General features: G+C 40.9%; 2 long non-coding RNA genes across 43 annotated transcripts in view; one reads left to right on the forward strand and one right to left on the reverse strand.

The window, feature by feature from the left end:
• The window catches only part of LOC146404854 (uncharacterized), a 1,116,837-nt gene that overhangs the window by 591,901 nt on the left and 499,117 nt on the right, over window positions 1–25,819 (reverse strand). The gene's annotated exons all lie outside the window — the stretch shown is intronic.
• The window catches only part of LOC102165712 (uncharacterized), an 846,917-nt gene that overhangs the window by 299,497 nt on the left and 521,601 nt on the right, over window positions 1–25,819 (forward strand). The window contains exon 1 of one of the 40 annotated variants that reach the window (XR_014842125.1): window positions 622–881. The exons of 38 other annotated variants lie outside the window; for them this stretch is intronic. This is a non-coding gene — a long non-coding RNA (uncharacterized LOC102165712). Of the gene's footprint in view, window positions 1–621; window positions 882–25,819 lie in introns of those variants that run through there. One more of the 40 variants, XR_014842132.1, reaches the window with a different exon arrangement.

Consider the following 25,819-nt stretch of genomic DNA (forward strand, 5'->3'; position numbering starts at 1 on the left):
TTAGTCATGGCTTCTCCCTCACTACTTGGTTCTAAGCTTCTCCTGTATATTTATTAGTACTATGGCTATCTAAAATTTCACATTTTTCACAGAATCTAACTACTTCTCTTTTTGGTAACTGAGATGGTGATAGCTTGGCTCTGGTCTTTGACTCTGTGCTCATTGACCATGGTTTTGCACAGATTTGCAGTTTGGATAGCACCTGAAGTTTCTTCCACTGTCTTGGAATTAATCTGGGCCAGGCCCTCGAACAAATGTAAAACTGCACTTATGGGTATCTTACTGTCTTTTCATCTATCCCTGGCTTCCATTCTTTATTGACAATGTGTCATCTTCTCTGCAGAGTCAGCATCATTTTCTCAGTAGCAAGGAGGAAAGCAAAATAGGATTTGAGTAATTCTGCCTTCTCCCTGTAACTGAGTAACATTATATTTTCTGACTTAACATTATAAATAACATCTAAGTAATATTACATTTTCTCCCTGTAACATTATAGTTTCTGTCTCTAAGATTGCACCTGTTCCTTTCTTGGTCATAAGTTAAAGTGCCTTTATGGTTGCATAGCTTCTCTTATACCCCGTGAATCTGAGACATGCAGCTGAACCACTGCAACATGATTCCACTTCCTCCAGGACTTGTCTGCCTGATTCCAGCTTTTGCCCTTTAGCTCCTACCCATGGAGCTATGTGCTTTGGCTTCTATATTTTGCCTTTTTTTTTTTTTTTTTTGGTTCCTCTGGCCTTCTTTGTTTCTTGGGTCTAGATGTTCAGGGTACATGTGCTCAATCACCCTTGGAGACATGTCCTGATTCAGAAGATCCTTGGTTCTGGGATGACCTGCATTTCTTGGGGAGATGGAAATAAACTGCATCTTGGAATGTGGTGAGTGGGGTATTAAGTCTGTATAAAGTTCAAAACCTGATCTCTGGGCTCTGTTTACTGTGATTTGAGCCTTTCTTCACAGAAAAGTTGTTGGCCACTGTCGTATGGAAGTTGGGAAGAAGTTAGAGGAAGGCAGTTTCTAATTTGACATAGAAAATTTTCTTATACGCTACTTCCTGAGGCAGTAAGCGCCATGTCTCTGGAAGTGTTCAAACCAGGGACAGACTATCTTCTATTTAGGATGTTTGAATAAAATTGGATGGGAGATTAGAACCAGGAGGCCACTGAGTTCCTGCTCTCCAGAAGATTAACCTTGAAGATACCTTTTTCACCTTAAAGGATATCTTCTCTCTCTCTCTCTCTTTTTTTTTTTTTTTGCTTTTTATATAGTAATTTCCAGGCTAGGGGTAGAATCAGAGCTACAGCTGCCAGCCTACACCACAGCGATGCCAGATCCGAGCTGCATCTGCAACGTACACCACGGCTCACGGCAATGCCAGATCTTTAACCGACCGAGTAGGGCCAGGGATTTAACCCGCATCCATGGATACTAGTTGGATTCATTTCCGCTGAGCCACAATGAGAACTCCACCTTAAAGGAGGTCTTGGTGCCAAGTCTAGCACTGAGAACAGACTGGAGCAAGTGCTTGTTGTAAGTTGTACATTGTCAAAGCTTAAAGATCTGAGCCTTCAGTTTTAGGTTCACTTTCCACTTGAGGCTCCAGACATACTAGACTGTTTCCACTCCCATAAATATTTCCTGTTTTCTCTTACTTCCTTGTCTTTGAACATATAACTTCACATTCACGGAATTTGTTCCTACTTCTCCTTTTTATCTAACTTTTAACTTGACCTTGGGGACAGTCTGGCCTTGGTGTCCCTCAGGGTCCTCACTGCACTCTGGGCTTACCTCATGGACTCAGTGGACCCACCTCATGGTCTCAGATGACCCATGTCATCCTCTCTTTATCTCTCTCCTCTATGAAATGTCCCTTCTTTCTGGGGCCCAAATGGCTTTCTATCTCCCCGAGTGCCCATCACAGTGCCTGGCTGACTAGGGAGTCTAACCAGTGGTTTCTAGTGAGTGAAATGAGCTGTGACTGTGGGTTCCAGGCCTTGCAGACCTGTTCCCTGATTTATTTCTGTCTCTGATCTTTCCTTTATGGGACTGAATTAGAAAGAACTTGGGGAGGAAAAAAATAAATGATGATATAAGAAAAATTGCCTTAGTGCATTGGAGACACCAAACCACCCAGCATTTCTTTCTCAGCCAATATTGGCAAGAGACAGAGAAATCGAGCTGTGCTAGGCAATCCTTTTCTACTTTTTAGTGTGACTTGGCAGAATTAAATTATTCTTTCTCTTGCACTTCAGGGAGTAGGTGGATGCCTTAAAATTCAAGCCAGTACTTTGGGATATCGGATCTGGACAAATTTTTGTCAAAACAGATAGGTGGTGGATGGAGTAATCATTCACCGGGCACCGGAACTTTCTCTGGGCATCAGTTTAATTAACACAGTTTGTTAAAAAAAAAAAAAAAAAAAAAAAAACGCTGCACTTTAGGTTCTTCAATGCATGCATAACATTCACAAATCAAATTTATGAAAATGTATTGGGGTAGTGAGCATTTAAAGAACTTCAGGGAATAAGTCAGAATTGAAAGTTCCAAATAAGTGTGATTATTATTGCATGCATATTGTGTTCAAAACCTTGGCCCTCCTGAGAACAGGCTAACTTCACAGAGTGCCTTATTAATTAAAGGAAAAACAAATATGCTGCTGGAGTAGGCCCCACTTCTCCTTGGGCTTGACCTTGGGAGACTCAAGTCAGCTTTCTGGACCTCCGTCTCCTCAGCTGAAAATTTAGGGATTTGTTCATCTTTAGGATTTCTCCAGGTTTTTAAATCTGTAAATAACACACATCTGCTTGTTTTCTTTCTGAAGCCCTGCACCTGAACAGTGTTTTTGTGGCTGAGATGATAAACATATTTCACATAATTTATTTATGCAAAGGATGTGCACTTAACACCTACTTTGTGCAGGTCACTGAGTTTATAGCAAAAATCCTTGTTCTTAGGAAACCTAGTGTTTAGAACAGGTCTTAGTTAACTTTTTATGGAAGAGGCCAGATAATAAATGTTTTTGGCTTTTCAGACCAGACTTTGTCACAACTACTCAGCTCTGCCTTTGTAATGGGAAAGCAGCCACAGACAATATGCAAAGGAGTGGATGTGACTAGGTAAACAATCACTTTATGTACAAAAACAAATGGTGGGCCTGATCTGACCCATGGCCAGAGTTTGTAGACCTCTGGCCTAGAATTTGCAGACGTAAATAATACAAATAAATAGATGTGTAAGACTTAAGTGGTGATAAAAACCAATTTCAGTGAGATGTAAGATCAGGGAGAAATACAACATTCACTAACAACTCAGTATTTCTGATCAAAACAGTTCCATTTTGCATAGGCTTAAATATTGGCTAGGTAGTCCCTGTGCCATGGAAGCTAAGCATGTTAGTTTTTTAAAAAATCTTTGACTTTAATAAGAAACAAAGTGAAGACAAGGAAAGCTGTGAGCACCAACATGTAATTAATCACCACAATGGGGTGCAGGCTTGGTGATACTGGAGTATAAGGGAAGTTTACCAGAATAAGGTTGAGGATGGGGGCAGCATGACTTGTCCTAAATTGCATGGTTGAGGGGCTGCTGAAGGCAGAGTTCCACAGATTGGTCATTTTGCAATGACTGTTTAAATGGATGACATTCAGTGACATATCATTTAATCAATAATATTCTTACAATTTCTGCTTTGCTCCCGTTCGGTCAGTCTTAATTTATAAAGATCTTCTGTAATTGGAAAATGAGTCAGAACCAAGAAAATAGGTTTAATCATTTAAAAATACATTTAGGGAAAGTCTAACTGCATCTCTTATTTGTTACAAATGCAGAGAGACCAAAAAATAGAAAAAGCCATTTGCTTTGTGGCGCCAGCCTTTTGTAAAAAAACGATAGAGATTTAATGATACTCCATTGTGCAGAGGTATGTTTGCAGCCGTGCATTCCTGTCCAGGAAACTTATGTTTAGCAAAGAAAACAGTTCTACTATCCAGAGATCATTTTGCTGTTCTGTAGCTGCAATGGTGATATTGCTTTACTCTGAGGTCATTTTTAGTTCTTTGCTTTTTTGGTGCACCAGTCTGGTGCAGAGGGAGGCTGGCAGGTCCTTGGCCATGCTTCCCTATGTGGCCTTTCCCTCAAACTTTGTCTGCATAAGCCCTGCTGAGCTGATGGAGAAGAAAATAAAGACACCATCAATGATGTTTTTGGACAGAGCAAATGCCATTTGGACACCCCACCCCCTCACCACCCCCTCCCCATGGAGAGAGCCCTAACAAGCAGAGATGTAATGATATTTCACTGCAAGAGAATTAGCAGGATTTCAGTTGCATGTGAAAGGCAGACAACTGGACTCCTTCATTGTGTACAGACCCATGTCATGTACGTTTGAGTGCTGTTCTTTCCTTTTGCTCTCAGGGTCAACAGCAGGCCACCCGAGGATGCTGAGCAGCTTGTTCAAGAGTCTGCAGGCAAAGGGAGAAAGAAATGGATATTTATTGATTGTCTACTATGGGGGCATTTTATATACTTAAGCTCACTGAGTCTTTAAACAGCCTATGTGATAGGATTATGCCCTTTCCTTTAGGAGGAAGTCAAGGTTCAGAGAAGCTAAGGAGGTTAAATAACTTGCTCCAAGTCTTGTACCTAGTAAGTAACTGACCAGAGATTTAACTGCAGCATAGAATCCAGAGCTTCTTTCTATTCTACACTGTTTCAAAATGGTTTAATCAGAAGTTGCCAAGCTATTTTGCTAGCAATTCAAAGAGAAACATAGAACTGAAACCTAGTACACATTGGAATTTAGTGCAATGCCTTCTATTCCTAGATGGGGAAGGTAAGGGCCCCTTGCAGTAGCTCTCAATTTTGGGGGTACATGGGAATCAATAGGGAGTTTCAAAAAAATGCTGGAGCTGGTGTTGCTTCCCCATTGAATCTGATGCGATTGTCCTGGGTGTGATTTGGGCATGGGATTTTTAAAAAGCTCTCCAGGTGCTTCTGATATGTAGCCTTGCCAGGGTTGAGAACCACTGGCCTAGAAAAGTTACATGATAAGGGTGGACATCCTCCTGTAGGCTCATGGGGGACTTAAACATATATGGATAGTTTTGAGACAGAAAATAGGGAATCTTTGGAATTTCTGGTTACAGCAGCTTTTTTGTCCAAATCACAGTAACTTTCAGGGCTTAACATAAATCCCTGTGCTCATCTGATGCCCTCCCAGGCTATGTCCCTTAGGAACCTGTGGAGTGTGGTTTTAAAGCACTTTAACTATGAATTTGGGATTTTGGTTTAGGAAGAAAATGATGGAATGTACAATTTCAGAAAGGCCAAGAATAAATGATACCAATCCTGGAAATTATTTTCCTTGATTTTTTTAATTCTGGAAGAAATTTCTAATTTAACAGAAAGTAAGTGTGGATAGAGTCTTAGGGCAAGGGCCTAGAGAAAAATCTTATGTGAGTTCAGAGAGCATGAGAAAAACCCGATGCACTGATTCTCATGACATGGTTTTGTCTAGCTCTTATCCACAAAAGCAGCTAGGAGAGATGACAGCAATGAAAAGTTGTACTGGTATTGGTGGCAGTGTCTTGTCTTTTGTTTTGCTTTGTTTTGTTTTCCATACGCATGGTATGTGGAAGTTCCCAGGCCAGGGATCAATTCTAAGTTGCAGCTGCAGCGACTCCAGCTGTGACCTTGGCGAAGGCTGCGGCAACACCATGACAGATAAAGGTTTTAGATAGGAATGATGTGACAGTTTACAGTTTATATAGCATATTTACATATATCCTATGCTAGAATGAATGAAAAATGGCCCTATTTTTTCACTCTTCCATGTACACATGTCTTTTAAAATGTGATTTCTTTTCCTTTTTTAAAATTACAATTGATTTACACTGTTGTACCAGTTTCTACTCAATAGCAAAGTGACCCAGTCATACATGTATATATGTACATTGAAATGTGATTTTGAAGTCTGTTTCCCTAGCTCCGGAATCTATGCTGGTCTTGTGATTTACTTAGCTAATAGAACGTGGTGTAACTGATGTCATGCCAGTTCTGACCCTAGGATTCAAGAGGAATGCATGCTTTCCCTGTCTCTGTAATGGGAACAAACCTGGACTTGCCTGTTGGAGATGAGAGTCCATAGGGAGCAGAACTAGTTATCTCATTGATGTCAGCCAGATCACCAACAACCAGAGGACCACCCAGCACATGCTCAGGTCCCATAAGTCCAGCCAAGTCCAGCAGACTGCTTAGTCTTCTCATGGACCCAAGAGAAAGTTAAGTTACTGTGGCAAAAGATAGCAGATACACATCTTCATGTGATTATAGAAGGAATTGTGATCATCTCTTTCTAAATGAAGAGACTGGGGTCCTGAGAGGTTACATTAAGGAGGTGTCCCCCACCACTGTGGGTGCTTTCAAATTATACACAGGCTTTCAAGCCAGGGAAAAAAACCCTGGTTCTGACATCTACTAGTTGTAAAACTTTGGGATGATTATTTATGATTTCTGAATCTTTTTCTTCATCTAGGATGTGGGGATGATAGGATCTTGCTTGTAAAATTGCTGGGAGGATTAAAGGAGATAGTCCGTAATCTGTATAAAGGGCTGAGGTCATTGTAAATTCTCTGAAATTATAGCTGTTATGATGATGATGATGATAAGAATTGGTCAAGATCGCATGGCCAGGAGGGGTCAGAGACATGAATTCAGGTCATGTGATTCCTGATTCAGCAGACTTTCCATTTCCTTCCCATACCACTTTCCTTTTCTCTCTCCTCTCCGTCTCTCTCTCCTGTCCTTATTTCCTCCAGTGTGTTCTAAGGACTTATTTTATGTTTTCAAGCCACCATCAGCTCTCCCATATTTTTCAAAACCTTGTTTTGTCCTTGAAGCATCTTCTCCTCACTTTGCATACAGATTATTCACTGCCAACAATACTTTTTATATCTTGTGCAACTCTCGATTGCCCACCTCTGTGTATTTGAGAGGAGAGTTTTATTCTTGCATTTCCACTCTACTGCAATAAATTTAATTCCTTGTTTTAAACATTACGTCTATTTGTTTATTGTTTCTCCACATTCAGATGGTTTCTCTCCTAGAAACCAGTGAACTAAGATGTCGTGCAGCACATGGTTCAGGTCAGCAAACACCACCGACTGACTTGTGGGTTAACTATAGGAGCCAATAGGAAAACAGTGCATCTCAGAGTCCTACCATCTAAAATCCTGGAGAAAAAGGAAATATATCCTAGGATTATTTGTGGAAACAATTATTCAGTACTGCTGGCTTCATCAGAATGTCGTTTAGCTAAAATTTAGAAGCCTACTATTAATCAAGTTGCCTTGGGAAAGATCACTACTTCCCTCAGGGTCCCACTTTTAGCATCAAAAAGCAGATGTTTTGCTAGATAAGAAACAAGCATTTTTAACAGCAGCTTGCAGAGTTTAGTCAGCAAGAAACACCAAGTTTAATTTACGGTCATGGCTATATTTTTCCCTCTTGGAATTATTAACTCCAGTGATGCTATCAAGAACTAGTCCCTGGCCTTCTGGGGTTGTTGGTTTTTTAATTTTAGATCAAGATTTTCTATCATTTCTAGTTTTAACCTGGTTTAATCATTAAGACATGATGATTCACCTTTGGTATTCTGGGTACCCACATATGTATGTATACAATATAGTTATGATATAGTTATATACCCAGATTTTTAAAAAATCCGTTATTTTGGATCTTTAAGCATCATTTTTGAAAACCATATCTCTGGAAGTATGGCTTACTCATACTTTCATCTTCTATAGTCATTTATCTAGATAAATTACCTTTGATATCCTCTTGGGTGGCAAAATTGAATATTATTTTGAGTTAAAAATGACTTAACTGGAATATTCTGGATTTGTTTATTGTAAGAAATTGGTGGCTAGTAGAAAAATCTATTTGAAGAAAGGAACAAAGCACTGATTTAAGCTGTAGTTTAAAATCAGTTTTGTTGTTGTTGTTGTTGTTTGCCTTTCCTATATAATTGTTGGACCAAGGACACTGACGGTAGAGAACTGGACTGTGCCTTGATACATAATACTCCCGTTTTTTAGTAGCAAAGAGATTTAAGGGCACGAGATCTTGAAATCCGAGCATTGGTTGGTATGTGGATATCATTTAGGCTTCATACTCAGTGATGAAGTCCTTGGTGCCATTTCATCAGACATCAGGCTGTCACTGTTGGAACCCTTCTAGTAAGGTGGGACCCATTCCTTGCAGAGAGAGCAACCACTATGGCTTTGAACATTTTTAAATAAAAGTTGTAATTAGCGATTTAATTCCATTCTCCACAAAGTGCTGTTACTAGTTTGGGCACAGACACTGAAATTATTCACAATCTAAAAGTAGGACCCAAAGTGCAAATTCGAGGCTGTTTTGTGCCCACCATTCACAGTCCTGTTGGTTTCTCTACCTCCATCTGGCACTTTCTTCCTTTCTGGTAAGTGTATCAAAAGGCATCACAGAGTCAGCATAGATTTTAGTTTTTTTCTAGAGTGTTTGTATCAATCTAGAACTCAGCAGCATAGTTGGACGTGTAGAGTGTGTTCTTTGAATTTAACCACAGGATGGGAGTTGAGAGCAAGATGGTGGTTCTTTGTCTGTGGTTGGGCTTGACTTGTGTTGACTTAAAAAAAAAATGCACAAGCTGAAAGCTGAGAGTTAAGTTTTATTTGGGGCAAAATTAGGACTTAAGCCTGGGAGAGAGCATCTCAGGTAGCCCTGAGAAACCCCTCTGAGGAGGCAAGGGGGAAGCTAGGATATAGGAGTTTTTGCAACAAAGGGAAGGTAGTAGGAACAAAAGATTTACAGATAATGAAATTTACAGAAAAAGATTTACAGCAAACCAATTTCTATGGGAAGCTGAAAAGGTTTGGGCTTACTGGAATCACTCCTTTGATATGCACCTCAGCTATGGGCCAGTATTCTTAGTTTCTTTCCTGAGTTCCCTCAGGGCTCACCTGTCCCTTCTTAGGAGTGACTGACCATGACATCTTTTGTTTTGTCCACTTAACTACAGCCTAGGAGACAGTATTTCAGACCATGCTGAAATACTGCCCCAAAGAAGAAAGAGGTTATATCAAGATATAAGTGATAAAGGAGAAGGGGGGAGGTGCATGCAGCCATGCACACATTTTTACAAAGTTTGCTGCTGGTTTTGTGAAGGTTCCTGCTAGTCACGAGGTGCAGACATCACCAAGAAGGGTTTTAGTATTTTTCTAGATATGAGGACATGCAAGAATTGGGCTCATAAGATCTTCTAAAAATATCTATTTATCTGAAGACTTGTTCTTCCAGTTTTCCCAGAGTGCAGAGTGCCTCATTCCTGGTCTCCACCCTGAGCTCCATTCGGGGGGTCCTGTGAGTCAGCAGCTTCAGTTGCTCATGATTTAATCCATGGAGAGGCAGATGGCAAGTGCCAAACTCCAGTTCACACTTGATATTAGACAATATGGTGTATCCACAACTTTATCTTCATCAGTTTTTAAAAAATTGCTTTCTGAGATGAATGAGCCATAGATTCAGATTTCTTCATATCTCAGAATATCAGTAGTAAGGCTTCTGTGTGTGTGTGTGTGTGTGTGTGTGTGAACTGCTCATAAGTTTTCTACATAAAGCTAAAAAAAGTATACATATAAATGAATTTGGTAATAATGCTTTGAACTACTTTGAGAAGTTAGAGGAAATTTGAATAGCTCACCATTGTCTAATTCAACTTTTTCTCTAAGAGACTTGCTAAATATTAATACATCCCATTTCCTTTTCCTGGACACACAGAAAGACTGCATTTACCATCATCCCTTGCATTTGATTTGGGGCCAAGTACCTGGGTTTTGTTCAGTGAAATATGGTTGGATGTAATGTGTGCTATTTGTAGGCCTGGTTGTAAAACCCACTGTGCAATCTTCCACATTCTCTTTCCCTTTCTGGGAAAGGCCATGTGTTGAGGATGACAATATCAAAAGATAGAAGGAGACAATCTCTGAGTCATTTAGTTCCTTTCTTAATTATTCCATAATCATTTTTTACATCAAAGCCATTATCATTTAAATTATACAATTAAAATGTAAAACTCCTCCCTTTATCTTATTACATAGGTATCTTGTTTTTGTAAGTGGAATAGGAAATAAAAAAACATGGTAAGCTGGTAATTTTAAAATAATGACATAATTCTAAAGGAAATTACTTTATGTGAGATAGAGGGTCAGAACAAATTTAAACAATTTAATATTCAGAGGATGGACAAATGAAGTACTGACAAATTGCCAAAGATCGTTTTGAACCGAATGTTTCTGAAACCTGATTATATGCTCCAGTGTTAAAATCAATGCTTTTTTTCAAAAGCTAAAACAAATGCTTCCTGAAGGGTCCAGTTTGTTTTCCAGTATAGCTTAAAATTGAAAAGAAAATATTAGTGCAGTAAAGCATGTATTGCTGTAATAGAATTTTCCCCTCCATTTACTACAGTGACATTGCTTGCATGGAGTGGTATGAACAGCTATATGCAATATATTATTTTTATAAGTCTTCATAAAAATATGATATGCTTTTTTTAAACCAGCTTTTTTCAGGATTGATATGACCCAATCAATATGGCACAAATCTTATTGAGAAATCACAAAACACAAGGTAAACACAATTTCAATTTAAAGTACAGTTTGTTCTGGTAAACAGTTTGTAATGACTAATCTGTAGGAACCTTAATTACTCAATAGAATTGATGTGCTAGCCTGGGCTGGTACAAGGCTTCCTGCTCATCCACATCCATCCACCCACTCTGTTGCTGCCTCTACTTCGTAATATGCTCCCCCACATCTCTACTTTGGAAACATTCTTTGAATATTCTTATTTTTGCAGATGCTATGCACTTTTTTTTTTTTCTGTGAGCATATCTAGAGCTTAATTAACCTTTATTACTTTGAAATCCGTATTCATTCTTAGGTTTAATTTATGTCTTTCTGCTTTTGAACTTTCAAATATGGGGTTGGATAACAATGGGAACATTGGGGAAAATCTAATAATTATCCTAGCTTGGCCACTATGAGGTGGCATAATTGCTAGCAAATTATTCTACTTTGCTGAATCTCTATTTTACCATCAGAAACTGACAGCAATTACCACTATTTACCTCCAAGTAGATTTTTCATTTTGGTATTTGTCTCTTAAAATGCTAGAAAAACCCATTATGGCTGATAAGAGGGCTATAAATAAAAGACAATGCAATGTGGAGCTTTGCATCAGGAAAGCTGGGTATGAATCTAGGTTCTGTCATTTATTGGCTTAAAGTCTTAGACAAGTCATTTCATCTCCAGACCTGTTTCTTCAAATACGGAATGGGATCATTTTAGCAATATCATGGGATTCTTATAAGGATGAAATAGATGAGTGCCTAGCACAGGGCTGGCCTAAAGAAAGAGCTCAGTAGATATTTAACTCTGAAAAAATTAGATGTGACACAAATTCTCCTGCAAATGGCAGAGAGCAGTGGCAAATGACACCACCCTGTAAGTGTCAGTGATCTGGGGTGATTCCAGATTTATGCTGAATAAAGAATTCTGATTTATTCTTTTGTTTCAGTATCCTTCGAGTGGAGAAAGAAAAGAGGGAAGGATCTTTTGGCTATTTACTTATAATTCCACAAGAAACTCGGGACGTCAAAAGTCCTGCTATTTCATTCTCTGCCTCACAACCTTCTGATAGAGTTCATCCTATTTGGAATAAAATCTAAAGTTTTTACCAGGGCCCATAAGGCCCTGTAAGCTAGGAGGTAGGCTGGCTCTGTATCTGATCTTCCTCCACCTGCTCCAGCCGCACATGCTTCTTTGCTGCTTTTGACCACTGGGTTCATTCCCATCTGAAGGCCTTTGACACTGTCATTCCTTACATGGAATATCTTTTCCTGTTCCCCCAGAGTTTTGGATAGCTGAACCCTTTCCATCATCCAGGTGGCTCCTCCAGGATCATTTCCTCAGTAAGAATTCACTAAAATAGTCACCTTGCCTCACCCCGTCACTCTCCACCCCATCAATCCGCATATTTTTCTTGTACAATGGTAATACTTATAATCACTTAACATTATGATATATATATGTGTTTGTGTGCTTGTTTATTTGTCTCTTCCACTAAGACGTTAAGTTCCAAGGACTCAGAGGATGTGGTTTTGCTTGTTGCTGTCCTAGAACCAGGCTCAGCACAAGTGGGTCCTCAAAGATTTTTGTTGCAAGAATGTGTTTGCTGTGTGACTTGACCTTCTTACTGTCTCAGGCACTAGGATACTGTGTCCACCATGGGAGAAAGTGTTAAAAGGTCCAAATCTTACAGATTCCGAGATAGATACACTCACTGTCTACAACTGAGAGCATGATAAAGGAAGATACTTTTAGAAATACTGAATTTCCTGTTGGCAAAGAGTGAGGTTATAGGAGGAATTCCCATTGTGGTGCAGCAGAAACGAATCCTCCTAGTATCCGTGAAGATATGGGTTCAATCCCTGGCCTTGCTCAGTGTATCAGGGATCCAGCGTTGCCGTGTGCTGTGGTGTAGGTTGCAGATGGAGCTCGGATCCTGCTTTGCTGTGGCTGTGGTGTAGGCTGGCAACTGTAGCTCAGATTCGATCCCTAGCCTGTGAACTTCCACATGCCATGAGTGCGGCCCTAAAAAAGCAGAAAAAAAATTTTGTTTAAACATTTAAGATTCTCTGCAAGGTAGCGTGATAATTCAAATCATATAGAAGAATTTCTGATAAAAGGCAATTGGCTCTCACTCTCATGTGCCTCTTTCTCTCGCTTCTATTTCTCCTGAGGCCAACTCCTTTATTTGTATTTTTAGTTCTTCTGATGTTTAATGTGAAAACGCTAGATAGTCTTGTCTAATAGAAAGTTAATGTGAGCCACATCTATAATTCTAAGTTATCTAGTAGTCATATTAAAAAAGTAAAAATACACATATAAAGCTTATTTTGACAATATATTTTATTTAACAGTATATCTGACATTATCATTTTAACATATAATCACATAGAGTTTATTGGTGAGATATTTTACATTTTTATATTGTTTTCAAAATCTGTAGCGTATTTTACATTTGTAGCACATTTCGATTTGCATTAGACACATATTAAGGGCTCAGTAGCCACATGTGGCTGGTGGCTATGGTATTGAACAGTGATGATCCAGGTAATGTGTTTCAGGTCATATCTTTTTGATTTATAATATAGAGTATATATTAATTATATAATATATATAATATCTTCATTTATAATGTATATTATATATTGTATATAATATATCCATAGTTTCTCTTTGTTATGAAAGGTAAGATGGCTTAAACCGTTCTATCTTCTCCTATCCTCTCCCTAATGTTTTTAGATATATACACACACATACTTATGTGTATCTGTATATATGTATTTGATTTATGCTTATAATTTTAGTTCTTTGATTGGCTATCTGTTATATCTTTAATATACCTAGAGCTCTATTTCTGATGCTTCAGTTTCACTAATATCTTAGTTATATCTCTTGACCCCTTACCTTGTGATGTTACCTTTTCTACTGCATTCTGTACATTTCTTGCCTCTCTCTCTGTTCCATGTTTTGTCAGCCACACTTCAATAGAGCCCAGGCTGTAAATATTTACAATTGACTCTGCAGCCATACATTTTAATCTTTTTGGAAAGTTATATAGACAGAGCAGGAGTCTCTGTGTAATTTTGATTAATATTGATGGAGATGTAGACAACCAGAACTACCTAGAGTTCAAGACCAAACAGAAAAGGCACTTTCTTTCTGTAGGCCAATACATTAGATAGTAATAGTTTTTGATAATGGAATGAAGTATCAGATGCTAATTTGAACTGGAACTTTTATTATTTTATGAGGCCATTCCTAGAGATTAAATATAGTAAAGAAATAGATTCACATTTGACATGTAAATGGTTTTTTCTCCTTCTGAAAACAGCTGGTTCTTTATGGATCAGGGTTATGTTCTGCAAAAGACCAGGGCCAAGAGTCAAAGGAAACAGAGAATCAGAAATGTCTTGTGTGTTTTGGTGATATTGGGGGCTGATGTTTTTCACAGAAAGGCGTATTTGCAGGTACTTTTGTCTTTAAAGTGAGAATTTGATGTATTAAAATTATGACCTTTTTTTTTTTTTTTTTGAGGGCCACACCCATGGCATATGGAAGTTCCCAGGCTAGAGGTTGAATCAGAACTGCAGTTGCCAGCCTAGGCCACAGCTACACAGGATCTGATCCCCATCTGTGACCTATGCTGTAGCTTGTGGCAATGCCAGATCCTTAACCTACTGAGCAAGGTCAGGGATCGAACTCATATCCTCATGGATACTAGTTGGGTTCTTAACCAGCTGAGCCACAGTGGAAACTCCTGAACTAAATTTTCTCTTTAAATTGAACTGTTACATTCAACTCCAACTACTATTACTCCATTTATAAATCTAGTAAATGTTACTAATCACTTTAAAATAATTTATTAAACTTGCCTAATTATAGTCCTTTAAATACTTTAAACTTTAATGGATTTGCTCTTCTTAAGAACTAAATACCTGTAACAAGTAAATTACTTCAGAGTACTTATAATGTTCTAGTTAGCTAATTTAATAAATAAAATTTATAAACATTGTACATCTCAATTCCTTTATATATTCTAATAGTTTGTACAAACATAGGCAAATCCATTTATACCTTTTAACTTAAACCATTAGTCTAAAAATCAATTATTCAAATACATGTTTTATTTGGCTACATGTTTTAATCTGTCAGATGCTTTGATGTACCAGATTTTCTAAGTAGTTAAAAATACTGATACCATGAGGAGTTCCCATTGTGGCTCAGTGGAAACAAATTCGACTAGTAACCACGAGGTTGAGGGTTCTATCCCTGGCCTCGCTCAGTGTGTTAAGGGTCTGGCATTGCTGTGAGCTGCGGTGTGGGTCGCAGACATGGCTCAGGGCTAAAGCTGTGGTGTATGGGCAGCTATAGCTCTGATTCGACCCCTAGTTTGGGAACCTCCATATGCCATGGGTGTGGCCCTAAAAAGCAAAATTAATAATTAATTAATTTTAAAAATACTGATACCATAGATATGATTACTTTATCACCTCTATTTCTCTCTCAGTCTTCTGGGTAATAATAAAAAACCCTTGCCTGGAGTTCCCACTGTGGCTTAGTGGGTTAAGAATCTGACTTGTACCCATAAGGATGTGTTAGATCCCTGTCCTTGCTCAGTAGGTTAAGGATCTGGCATTACTGTGAGCTGTGGTGTAGGTTGCAGACGTGGCTCAGATCTTGGATCCCACATTGCTGTGGCTGTGGCATAGGCCAGCAGCTGCAATTCTGATTCAGCCACTAGCCTGGGAACTTCCATAGGCTGCAAGTGTGGCTGTAAAAAGCAAAAAGCAAAAATAAACAAACAAAACCCTTACCCAATGAGGAGAGGCCGCCACCCTGAGGAGACTGGGGTTACATCTCAGCTGACTGAGAGGGCTAATTGACCAGAGATTTGAAGCAGGAGCAAGATCTGGACTACAGACATTCAGGGAGATTTTTTTTTTTTTTTTTTTGTCTTTTTGCCGTTTCTTGGGCCGCTCCCGTGGCATATGGAGGTTCCCAGGCTAGGGGTCCCATCGGAGCTGTACCTGCCAGCCTACGCCGGAGCCACAGCAACTCGGGATCTGAGCGGTGTCTGCGGCCTACACCACAGCTCACGGCAACGCCAGATCGTTAACCCAATGAGCAAGGGCAGGGACTGAACCCGCAACCTCATGGTTCCTAGTCGGATTCGTTAACCACTGTGCCATGACGGGAACTCCAGGGAGATTTTTCTTATGGCCATGTAGAGGGTCACCCAAGACCCTGATCTGTAAATGCTATTTTTTTTTTTCATCCTGCATGCCTGGAGTCCAAGTTAAGACCTTCTTTTTTTTTTTTTTTTTTTAAATGTTGTACAACTCTTTTTATTTTGATAAAATATACATATGCTAAAATTTACTATTTTGACCATTTTTAAGTGTGCAGTTTGGTGGCATTAAGTACATTCACATTGTTTTGAAACAATCACCGCCATCCATCTCCAGAACATTCTCATCATCTGAAACTGGAACTCCATACCCATCCTCAGCTGAGCAGAGACCCTGCAGAGCTTCACTGGCTACCAGATTTATTTTTTAAACCAGAAAATATTTTAAATTTATAATTCCATATTTATAATGTTGGCTTCAACCTTATGATTATTCCTTGTCTGTACTTAAGTATTTTTCACCATTTGTGAAGAAATATTAAAATAAGTGAAATGGCAGTGAAACAGAGGGAAGGGGGCAGGGCACAGCCGTTAAAAGGATGACCTAGGCCTTGAAGATATGACAAAAACTGGTGAGAACCAAAAGGTCCAAGATGGTGGATGATTTGACGTCCAGTGGAACTTGAGCTTCACTCTGCTCTCACTGTAACACGTTAGCTGAGTAACACGCCCACAGCCACCATGACAGTTCCAAGGTCCACCATGACAGTGGCCCAATCCCTGGAACCCCCTGGCCTTTCCCAGAAATAGTTGGAATAATCTTCCCCCATATCAGCCTATGAAATTGCCCAGCTCATAAAAACTCATCACCCCACATTTCCGGGCTCCTCATCTCTTACCGTCTAAAATGGCCCCCACTCTGTCTGTGTAGTGTGTTTCTCCCAGGGCTGCTCTCTCATCTTTTGAGATGGCCCACACTTTGTCTCTCTCTCAGTAAATCTACTTCTTTCCTATCACTTTGCCGCTTACTGAATTCCTTGTGCACTGAAACATAAATAACTTGAACTTCAGTTAGTCCTGGGCTTAGTCAGCCCTGAGGTCCTCGTGGATACTAGTTGTATTCATAACCTGCTGAGCCACAATGGGAACTCCTCAGGTGTGTGATTTTTTTTTGCTTTCTTTTCTTTTTAGGGCCTCACCTGTGACATATGGAGGTTCTCAGGCTAGGGGTCAAACTGGAGCTACAGCTGCTGGCCTACATCACAGCCACAGCAATGCGGGATCCGAGCCCCATCTGTGACCTACACTACAGCTCAAGGCAATGCTGGATCCCTGACCCACTGAGTGAGGCTGGAGATTGAACCCACATCCTCATGGATACCAGTCAGATTCATTTCTGCTGGGCTATGATGGGAACTTCCCAGGTGTGTGATTTTAATTAAAAAAAATTGTGGGTTCTAGTCCCAGTCTGGGTTTTCGCCGGTTTGAGTCCCAGCACATGGGTTCTAGTCCCAAACTGAGGTGTCCAGTTTCAGCAGTGTGCCAGTTTTTCTTTCCTTCTTTTAAAGATGGCTGTGGGAGTTCCTGTTGTAGCTCAGCAGGTTAGTGACCCAGTATTGTCTCTGTGAGGATGCAGGTTCGATCCCTGGCCTTGTTCAGTGGGTTAAAGATTGGGCTTTGCTGCAAAATGTGGTGTAGTTTGCATATGCGGCTCGGATCCTGCATTGCTATGGCTGTGGCTGTGGCTGTGGCGTAGGCTGCAGATGCAGCTCCGATTCAACCCCTAGCCTGAGAACTTTCCCTTGCTGCAAGTGCAGCTGTAGAAAGAAAAAAAATCCAGGGGGCAGGATTACAGGACTCTGAAGTGTTTTCTGCTCATCCACACCTTCCTTTCCTGCAGTCTGCATCCATGGCTTCTCTCTGGTGCCTGTGTGGCTAAGGCAGCTGGGTAAATAGACTCAGACTCTGATCAGACAGCTGGTCATTCTCAAGTTCTTAGAACAAGGAGGAGGAAGCTTTGCTTGAACTCCTTTCCTTCTTCTCCGTCCATCTTTTAGTAGAGTTGGGGTTTGGAGCACCTAGCCAACTTTGATACAATTGGTATTTGTTTCTCATTTTGCTGTTGGTTTTCATGGATATGTTTCTTTTGTTTGAGTGATAGACAGAGAATGGGAAGGTTTTTATTTTTTCTTTTTATAGCCCCACCTGTGGCATATGGAAGTTCCCAGGGTAGGGGTCCAATTGGAGCTGCAGCTGCCCAGATATACCATAGCCACGGCAATGCCAGATCCAAGCTGTATCTATGAACTATAATGAAGCTTATGGCCATGCTGGATCCTTAACTCACTGAGCAAGGCCAGGGATGGAACCTGCATCTTCACAGAGACAATGTTGGGTCCTTAACCTGCTGAGCCGCAATGGGAACTCCGAGAATGGGAAGGATTTAAAGTTACACCTATCAGTCCTCATGTTCAGAAAGAGTAAGTTACATGCTTAGGTCATATAAACCAATAAGTGGTCCAGCTAGGGTCTGGAATAGACCTGTCCTCCATGCTGCCTCACTGCTCCTGAACCAGTACAGATTTGAGCAGGGAAGGGATCCTGACACCACCTGTGGCTGCTACTTCTCAGGGGGTGAGGGCCACACTGAGACATCTACTCACTCACTTGGTTCAGAGCCTTTTTGGTCTCAAGACCTCTTTATACTCTTAAAATGATTGAAGATTCCAAAAAGCTTTTGTCTGTGTGTATTAAATCTTCCGACATTAACTCTGTAAGAAATTGACACCGTGCACATTTTATAACCAGGAGCACATATTCCATTAGCCCTCAGAGTGATGGGGTCAGTGCATGTGGTATAGCCTCTGGAAATCTCCACTGTGCATTCATGAAAATCCAGAGAGTGCAAAAAAGTCTTAATATTATTATGAAAATACTTCGGACCTGTGGCCCCTTGAAAGCACCGTGGGGATCTTCAAGGACCCCTACCACACTTTGAGAGCCACTGGAGTAACTGGTTGCAGAAGAAGTGGGGAGGGGTGGAGAGTCAAGGCTCTCAGGGAGTACCAGAGGCTGTAGGTAAGACTCTTCCAACACAAGCTCTCACTCACCTGTGGCCATGCACTATACCCAGTCTGAATGCTCTTGGCATTCCTCTCATTAGCTGATCTTGGTGGCCTGATTTCAACCCCTACCAACCTCTGAGCCTGCTATAGCATTTCACATTGGGGTTGGAGTGTGTTTAAACATGCGTGTGGGCATCTACTATGCAAACCGCCAATGGCATTTGCTTTTTGGCATTCTGGGGACATGTGAACAGGCAAGAATATGGCTATGGCAAGCTGTTCAGGTGATGCCACTCACATACAATCTTTTTTTTTTTTTTACTTTTAACTTGAGGAGGTGGTGCCATTTTTCTGATTTGCTCAAGGATGCTCTCTATGTTCAGTATAGCTCTGATGTGTGATTGAGCACACTCTTTTGGGAGACTATGCTGGCCTCAGCAGGTCTGAAATGGTTTAGGACTAGAAGAGGTAAGCCTTGAGCAGATCAGTTCAAAGGGATCCAGCTCAGAAAAATTAAATTAGTTAGGGTGATTTACATTTGCAAAGTGACCTATATGGCTGAACCATTCCTGCAGGTTAATCAAATTGCTGAACTAATATGGAATTTAAAGCTGGGAATTCCCTGGCAATGCCACGTTTATGTTCTCAACCTTAAATTAACTTCCCCTTTAGCTTTTCCACTTAACTGCATTCTAATTTATTACCAAAAATCTTTGCCATGATTGACCTATTTCCTATTTGCCCTAATGGACTTCTGGTGCTTTAGATCCACTTCTGAGTTTTTAAGACATTTTGATTGTTTCAGTTTCCCACTCAGAGGGAAATGTGGCCACAGCAGTGGTACCACTTCTCTCCAGTGACCTTCATGGGCTCAGCGATTGATCTGAAGATGAATGAAAATTGAGAGCAGCCCTGTATTCCTCAAAGGTCAGAGGCTTGTTTGCATCACAAGCTTGGATTTGTAAAGTACCTCACTGTCCTTCCTGTGAGCAGTCCCTGTGCCTCACAGCTAGGTTTGAGGCACCCCATGACAATAAGCAAAAGTAGAAAAGTTGTGAAATCCAGGTGGTAAGCCCTTTAAATCAATTATATGGTATTTAAAAATTGCTATGCTCTCTCCAGGCTTGTAAAAATGGCAGCCTATTAAGGAGAAAAGTTTACTTTTAGTATAGAAAGGAAAAAAATGTACTTTGTATTTGCAAACAATATAATTTTTTGGTATTGTTTAATGTCTTTCTGCTGCCATCTGCCAAGCTGATGTGCTAGAGAAGGGTCTTAGGATGATGGTCCCCAATGAACCGCTGTAGACTTTATGAAGGTAGGGACCAAATTTTTTTTTCCTGTACTTCTTTCTGTTCATGTACCATATTATGAAAAATACCAATAAGTATGTATTAAGTGAAAATAAAAGAATTCAAACTAGCGTCCTTTCCCTATCATTGCATTAATGGGGTGGTATTATAATATAGGTTACTTCTATATATATGAAAATATATAGGAGTGCACGGGAAAACTTGGACTTGCGGCAAAAGACCCCATACTTTCTGTGTGGCCTGGACTGGTGAGTGACTTGAGAGCCTGTGTGATTATCTCAACTTTCGAGTTCCTCAGGGCAGAGCAGACTCACCTGGGCCTCTCCAGACACAGGAGCTTTCCCCATGCTTGAAAGGCAGGCTTGGGTTTATAAATTCTGTCGTTATATGACTTCTCTCCAGTGTTATGGACTGAACTGTGTCCCTCTCCCCACCCCCAGATTCCCCTGTTGAAGCCCTAGCTCCCAAATGTGATTGTATTTAGAGATGGGATCTTTAAAGAGATAATTAAAGTTAAATGAGGTGGGAAGGGGTGGGGCCCTAACTGGATAGGACTGGGATCCTTGTAAGAAGAAGAGACACGAAGGATACATGATACACAGGATGGGGTTTAGGGATGCACGCTCATGGAGAAACCCCATCTGCCGACATTCTCCCTCCGACCCCCCCCCCCCCACCCCAGCATATGGAAGTTCCCAGGCTAGGGGTCAAATCGGAGCTGCAGCTGCCGGGCTACACCACAGCCACAGCAACGTGGGATCTGAGCCACATCTGCATCTGCTGTACCTTATGTCAACGCTGGATCCTTAACCCACTGAGCAAGGCCAGGGATCGACTTTGCATCCTCAGAGAGACAAAGTCAGGTCCTTAACCCACTGAGTCATAACAGGAACTCTCAATCTGTGGACATCTTGATCTTGGCTTTCTAGCCTTCAGAACTGTGAGAAATCAATTTTTGTTTTCTAAGCTACCCAGTCTGTGGTATTTTGTTAGGGAAGCCTGAGCTGACTAAGACACCCAGCAAGGAAAACAGTTGTTTGACAGTCTTGGAGCGAGTGTGCCATGCTTTATACACAGGGAAAGCATCAATCCATTTGTTTGCAGACCTTTTTGCCTCTGTCATTATGATTTTACTGCATTTAGAGCAAAGAAGGAGAAATGGGCTGTGCTGGTTACTCAGTAGGGCTCTCATTCTAACCCACAGTCCCTTTTGCAGCCTTACCCTGGTTTTTTGCTAGTCCTCTTGTTGCAGAAGGCAAGTTGTCTAGCTCTGTTACCAAGAACAGAGTGCTGTTGGGTAGCATAAGGGGCATCAGGAAGGGGCAGGAATTCAGGGGATAGAGGCAGAAAGGTGAAAGGGAGGAAGCAACAGTGAGGTCAAGGCAGAAGTTCTTTTGTCCATCAGGGAATTGGAGCAGGCTGGAGGGGCTTCACATGGACTGTGGAGCAGGGCTACCCAGGTGTGAATTCCAGCTCTACTGTTTTTCAGGTGGCGATCTTGGGCAAGTTGCTTAACCTCGCTTTGCCTCAGTTACCTCATCTGTCAATAGATATTAACAGGGTTGTTGTAAGGTTTAAATAGTTAATATCATGTAAAGTGCTTAAACAAGTGCCCAATGAATGGTTAGTGCTCTATAAGCCTGAGTGGCAATGGCAATGATGATGATGGTGATGATGACGATGGATGGTGTCTTTTCACATGTACTTGGACCTCCTGGTGTTGCCATGCCCCTTTCCCCAGGTTTCTCTTGGTTCCATCTCAGGCAGCTTGGGCAACTCGGATCTACCCCTCTAGTCCTGACTCACAGAAGGGGAGCTTCCTGTTCCGCATCATCAGGAATGTGTGGAATCTCCATCATTAAGACCCCAAACTGCTCCCACTCAGTATCTTTTTCAGGCTTAGAACCCTACTCTGTGACTTGGATAACCCATTCTGTGCTGAGAGTCAACTTCGCTTCTCAAATTGGATCTCTTGGATGTTGGTGCCAGCTGGGATTTCTGCTGCTCTGCAGATTAAGGGTTTGGACTCAAGCCTCATCCTCAAGTCATTCCTTCTTTTCTGGTTGGTTTTTCAATCTCTATCCCACTTGGGTTTTTTTTGCTTCCTCCTTTCAATAAGGAGCTCTCAGGGGGCCCCATGCTCCTTAGCTGGGCTCTACCACTTATGACACACTGAGTTCAGTCACGTGATTCTCCTTCCTTTGCCTGGTGGGTCACTTCTTGTCATCTCTGCCAGTCCATTTCCTGTACATCAGCTAAGCCCTCTCTCAAATGGCACTTTCCCATAAAACCTCTCCATGTTCTATTTTTCCCCAAGTGGATGTCTCATGCCTTGATACAAATTTAAATTCTTCAAATAGGTGATGGATGTTTCTACAAAACACAGATGATTCTGTATTAAATGCAGCGGAAATAAACATGCATACGTATAGGATGTTATAAAGGACATTTAGATGGAGGCTCTAAGATACAGAAGATATTAGATATCAGAAGTTATTGGGCAACAACTAACTGGTTGGATTGATTCATTCACACTGAAAATATATGAAAGGATTGGGTTGTTGGAGACGAAGGGCGATCATGCAGAGGATTTCCTTGGAGAGAGTCTGTTTCATTCCCCTCCCTTCCCCCTGAAGGCACTAAACAATTCCTAGGCAGTGTTTTGAATGGCCACATCCACTTTTTTTTCTTGCAATGCTTGGTTGTAATTGGTCACAGTTTAAGCAACTTGGCTCTTGGAGAAGTGAAATGAATTATTTACCAACTATGGTTTGTTTCCAATAAGTATTTTTTCACATTGAAATATTTTATAGATAATTTATGACTCTAAGCCATCTACCAGATGAGTCAACACTATGCACTGGAATATGATTACACTGTGATTAGCAGCTTGATTGCAGAATGATCCAACCTTAGTATTTGGCAGGCCATCAAATATCTGCTAATAAAGTGTCTAGTACATTTTTGTGGTTATTAAATGTCTTCTGTGACAAGCACAGGAATCTTCCCAGTAAGCCCCCTTTTCCACATCAAATTCTGTGTGCCCTCTGCTACCAGGCACACTATGGACATGGAGACTTATCTATTCCTTCAAACAGAGGAAGGAAGAGAGTTTTTTCAGCTACTAGTGTTTCCTGGGTGTTTCAGGTTGAATTGTTTCCTCACCTCATGCACAGGTGGACATACTAAGCCCCAGTGCCTCAGAATGTGGCCTTACTGGGAAATAAGAGTCATTGCTGGTATAATTCATTTAGATGAAGTTGTACTAGAGCAGGGTGGGCCCCTAATCTGATATGACTGCTGTCCTTGTAACAGAAAGGAAATTTGGGCACAGAGAATGCACTCAGGAACAGTGTCCTGTGAAGATGAAGGTGAAGACTGGGGTGGTGCTTCACAAGCCAAGCAATGCCAAAGATTGCCAAAGATTGCCAGCGAACCACCAGAAGCTAGCAGAAGGGCCTGCAAGAGATCCAAAAGGAACCAGTCTTGCCGACACATTGATTTTAGCCTCAAGACATAGAGACAATTCTTGCTATTTAAGCTGCCCAGTTTGTGGGATTTTGCTACTGCAGTCCTGGGAAATGAACACATTGTGTTTGTGAAAGGAGCAGAATCAACAAGGAAAGGATATTTTCTGGGTCTGTGGACTCCTTTCACTTCGTTTCCTTCTTTATGGGCTATGGTAATTCTCATTCTTCTACTGCCCCATCCCAGGCCCTCGTCTTTCCATTCTCTTTAGAGAAATTATATAAAGCCTCTGCTATCCAGAACGGGTGGTTATTGGATTGATTAATTTGGCTTAGGAGTGCAAAGATTTACAGAATGGTCATGGAAATGTTTAGAATATCCAACTCTAGCAAATTTAAGAATTTTCGGTTTGCATGCATACATTTTCTGTCATCCTAGAAGTAAAAGCAGATATCTGAAAAATGGTAGACACTTTGGCACACTCTTATTAAGGAGGTGAAAGTCAGCAACACTACACTTAAAGAAAGTAAAGTTGGAATGGGGGTCGTTATGTACATAGATGAATGTGTTTTATAGTCTATGAATAAGGAGGGAGTGACATAATCAGTTATTTCAAATTTTATTTTGAAATAGTTATATAGGGTTACAGGAAGATGCAAAGCAATGTCCAGAGAGTTCCTGTGTGCCCTTTATCCCACCTCTTTTAATGTGGACATCTGGTATAACTCTACTATAAAATAAAAACCAGGGAACTGACATTGGGACAATCTGCTTATTCAGATTTCACCAGTTAATACATATATTCATTCATCTCATTTGTGTGTGTATGTGTGTGTGATGCTATGCAATTTGATTACCTGTGTAACATAGTATAACTACCATTGCATTCAAGATTCTTTCTTTCTTCCTTCCTTCCTTCCTTCCTTCCTTCCTTCCTTCCTCCCTCCCCACTTCCTTTCTTTCTTTTTCTTTTTTTGTCTTTTCTAGGGCTGCACCCACAGCATATGGAGGTTCCCAGGCTAGGGGTTTAATTGGAGCTGTAGCCACCAGCCTACGCCAGAGCCACAGCAATGCAGGATCTGAGCCACGTTTGCGACCTACACCACAGCTCATGGAAACACAAGATCCTTAACCCATGGAGCGAGGCCAGGGATCAAACCCGCAACCTCATGGTTCCTAGTCCGATTTGTTAATCACCGAGCCACGACGGGAACTTCCTTCCTTCCTCTTTCTTTCTTTCTCTCTCTCTCTCTCTTTCTTTCTTTCTTTCTTTCTTGTCTTTCTGGGGCCGCACCTGTGCCATATGGAGGTTCCCATGCTAGGAGTAGAATTGGAGCTGTAGCCGCCAGCCTATGTTACAGCCACAGCAACGCCAGATCTGAGCTGTGTCTGTGACCTACACCATAGCTCATGGCAATGCCAGATCCTCAATGCACTGAGTGAGGCCGGGTATCAAACCTGTGTCCTCATGGATACTAGCCAAATTCATTTCTTCTGAACCATGACGGGAACTCTTTTCTCTTTAAAATCAAGATTCTTAACTGTACCATTACTGCAAGCTTATGATAGCCTTTTATAGCCTCACCCATCTTCTCTCTCACCCATTTCTAACCCGTGGTAACCACTAATTTGTTCTTCATCTCTATAGTTATGTCATTTCATGAATTTCACATAAATTGAATCATGTAAAATACATCCCTTTGACATAAACATTTTCCACTCAACATAATTCTGTTGAGATTCATCCGAGATGCTGCTTGCATCAATAGTTAATTCCTTTTTATTGCCAAGTAGTATTCCGTGGGGTGTCTGTACACACTTTGCTCAAGCATCACTTATCAAAGGCATTTGCGTAGTTTTGGGTATTGCAAGTAAAGCTGCTATATTTGTGTTGAAATTTCTGTGTGAAGAAATTTAAGGTTTTCATTTCTCTGCAATATATGCCCAAGAGTACCACTGCTGGGTCTTTTGGTGTAAGCCCATTTTAGTTTAAAAAGGACATGTCCGAGTTTCCATTGTGGCTCAGCTGGTTAAGAATCCGACATAGTCTCCATGAGGATGCAGAGTCTATCACTGGCCTCCATCAGTGGGTTAAGGATCTCGAGTTGCTGCAAGCTGTGGTGTAGATCACAGATGTGGCTCAGAGCCAGTGTTGCTGTGACTGTGGTATAGGCC

The sequence above is a fragment of the Sus scrofa genome, chromosome 3, assembly GCF_054392235.1.
Source record: "Sus scrofa isolate SSC_HxYL_T2T_F1_AM1 chromosome 3, Sscrofa_HxYL_maternal_Yorkshire_Landrace_v2.0, whole genome shotgun sequence".
In the NCBI taxonomy this organism is placed as follows: domain Eukaryota; kingdom Metazoa; phylum Chordata; class Mammalia; order Artiodactyla; family Suidae; genus Sus; species Sus scrofa.